Genomic DNA, 3,728 nt, shown 5'->3' on the forward strand with positions numbered 1-3,728 from the left:
AGAGATATATATATATATATATATATATGTATTTCCTAATCATCAACAGACAAATATGTTGTTTCAAAGTCTTGACTGTTGTAAATAATGATGCAGATATATTTTTGAGATAGTACTTTTTATTTCTTTCAGATAAATACCCTGAAGTGGAAGTACTGGATCATACATATGGTAGTTTTACTTTTAAGTTTTTGAGGAAATGTTTTACTGTTCTCCATAGCGGATGTGCCAGTTTACATTCCACCGAAGGCCACAAGTGTTCCCCTTGCTCCCTATCCTCACCTGCAGTTGTTGTTTTTTGTTTTTGATGTCAGCCATTCTAACAGGTGTTATGTGACATCATTATGGCTTTGATTTGAAATTCTTGAATGATTATTGAAGGTGAGCATGTTGGCTATCTGTATGGATTCCTTGGAAAATGTCTATTCAGATCCTCTGATTATTTTTTAAGTACTATTGTTTGCGTTTTCACTATTGACTCATATGACTTTTTAACAAAACATTTGAGACACTAATTCTGTATCAAATATGTGATTTTCAAATATTTTATCCCATTTGGAAGATTGCTTTTACATTTTGTTGATGGTTTTCCTTGCTGTGCAGAGTTTATTTTTTTTATTTTCTAAGTAGCCCCACTTGTTTATTTTTGTTTCTATTGTCTTTGCTTTTAGTGTCTTACTGCCTTTGTTTCCTTCTAGGATTCTTTTGGTTTCAAATCTTATGTTCCATCTTTAATCTATTTTAAGATAACGTTTGTGTATGAGATAGGATATCGCTCCAGATTCATTCTTTTGCATGTAGCTACATAGTGTTCCCAACCTTTTTTTGAAAAAACAAATTTTTCTCATTGAATATTCTTGGCTCCATTTTAGTATATTCATTGACCACATATATGTGGGTTTATTTCTTGGACCTCTATTTTGTTCAGTTTATTTGTGTGTCTGTTTTTATGCCAATAGCATATCATTTGTTGATTGGTATACCTTGCCATATAGTTTGAAATCAGGGAGCATAATGCCACCAGCTTTTTTCTTTCTCAGGAGTGCTTTAGCTATTTGGGGTCTTTTGTAGTTTCATACAAACTATAGAATTGTTTATTTCTTTAAATTGAGTACTGAAGAAGATTTCAGGAAATCTATAGGCTGTTTTGGGTAGTTTCTATATTTGAACATCAATTCATCCTACCTGTGTGCATGGAATATCTTTCCACTTATTTGGGCCTCTCATTTCTTTCATTAATTTCATATAGTTTTCAGTACATATCTTTAAATTCCTTGGTTAAATTTATTACTGGATATTTATTCTCCTTGATGTAATTATAAACAAGATTGTTTTGTTAGTTTATCTATGTGTGCACAAAAACACAGCTGATTTTTCCATGTTGCTTTTGTACCCTGCAGCATTACTGAATTTGTAACTATTTTTAATAAACGTTTTAAATTGAAATATAGTTGATAATATTATTGTTGTTGCCATTCAGTTGCTAAGTCATGTCTGACTCCTTGAGACCCCATGAACTGCAGTACGCCAGGCTTCCTGGTCCTTTACTATCTACCAGAGTTTGTTCAAACTCATGTCCAGTTGAGTTAGTGATGCCATCCAGCCATCTCATCCTCTGTCACCCCCTTCTCCTCTTGCCTTCAATCTTTCCCAGCATCAGGGTCTTTTCAAATGAGTCAGCTATTCAAATCAAGTGGCCAAAATACCAGAGCTTCAGCTTCAGCACTGGTCCTTCCAGTAAATATTCAGGGTTAATTTCTTTTATGATTGACTGATTTGATCTCCTTACTATCCAAGAAATTCTCCAGAGTCTTGTCCAGCACAACAGTATTGATTCTAGTCTAGTTAACATAGACTTTTCATTGTAATTTATAAGGAAATTACATGCGTGCTTCTTTCATATTCCCGCCTCTGTCCTGGCTCTCAGAATGTATGCGATTTTGTGTGTACCATGTTGTTGTTGTTCAGTCACTCAGTCGTGTCCAACTCTTTGTGACCCTATGGACTACAGCACCCCAATCTCCCCTATCCTTCACCACCTCTTGGAGCTTGCTCAAACTCATGTCCATTGAGTCAGAGAGGCCATCCAAACATCTCATCCTCTGTCATCCCCTTCTCCTCCTGCTTTCAATCTTTTCCAGCATCAGGGTCTTTTCTAATGAGTCAGCTCTTCACATCATGTGGCCAAAGTATTGGAGCTTCAGCATCAGTCCTTTCAATAAATATTCAAGGTTGATTTCCTTTAGGACTAACTGGTTTCATCTCTTTGCAGTCCAAGGGATGCTCAAGAGTCTTCTCCAAGGTGTCCCAAAAGAAAGAAAGAAAGGGCATGAGAAGATACTTGAGGAGATAATAGTTGAAAACTTCCCTAAAATAGGAAAGGAAATAGCCACCCAAGTCCAAGAAACCCAGAGTCCCAAACAGGATAAACCCAAGGCAAAACACAAGACAGATGTTAATCAACTAACAAAAATTAAACACAAAGAATTAAACACAAAGAATAAATATCAAAAGAAGCAAGGGAAAAGCAACAAATAATACACAAGGGGATTCCTCATAAGGATGACAATTGATCTTTCAATAGAAACTCTTCAGGCCAGAAGGGAATGGCAGAATATACTTAAACTGATGAAAGAGGAAAACCTACAACCAGTATTACTCTATCCAGCAAGAATATCATTCATATATGAAGGAGAAATAAAAACCTTTACAGACAAGCAAAAGCTGAGAGAATTCAGAACCACCAAATCAGCTCTTCAACAAATGCTGAAGGATCTTTTCTAGATAGGAAACACAGAAAAGGTTTATAAAAATGAACCCAAAACAACAAAGTAAATAGTAACAGGATCATACTTATCAATATTATCTTAAATGTAAATGGGTTAAATGCTCCAACCAAAAGACAAAGACTGACCAAATGGATACAAAAACAAGACCCCTATATATGCTGTCTACAAGAGACCCACCTCAAATATAGGGACACATACAGACTGAAAGTCAGGGGCTGGAAAAAGATATCTCATGAAAATGGAGACCAAAAGAAAGCAGGACTAGCAATACTCATATCAGATAAAATAGACTTTGAAATAAAGACCATGATAAGAGACATAGGACACTACATAATGATCAAGGGATCAATCCAAGAAGAAGATAAACAATTATAAATATACATGCACCTAACATTAGGAGCACCTCCATACATAAGGCAAATGCTAACAAGTAGGAAAGAGGACATTAAGAGTAACACAATAATAGTGGAGGACTTTAATACCCCACTCACACCTATGAATAGGTCAACCAAACAGAAAATTAGCAGGGAAACACAAGTTTTAAAGGATATAATGGACCAGTTAGACCTAATTTATATCTACGGGGCATTTCACCAAAAAAACCATGTATTTCACTTTTTTCTCAAGTGCACATGAAACATTATCCAGGATAGATCACATTCTGGGTCACAAATCTAGCCTTGGTAAATTTTTAAAAATTGAGATCATTTCAAGCATCTTTTCTGATCACAGTGCCAGATATCAACTACAGAGAAAAAAACTATAAAAAACACAAACATATGGAGGCTAACCCCTGACCTGCCTCTTGAGAAACCTATACGCAGGTCAGGAAGCAACAGTTAGCACTGGACATGGAACAACAGACTGGTTCCAAATAGGAAAAGGAGAATGTCAAGGCTGTATTTTGTCACCCTGCTTATTTAACTTATATGCAGAGTA

Source organism: Bison bison, unplaced genomic scaffold (genome assembly GCF_000754665.1).
Source record: "Bison bison bison isolate TAMUID 2011002044 unplaced genomic scaffold, Bison_UMD1.0 scf7180017846851, whole genome shotgun sequence".
In the NCBI taxonomy this organism is placed as follows: Eukaryota; Metazoa; Chordata; class Mammalia; order Artiodactyla; family Bovidae; genus Bison; species Bison bison.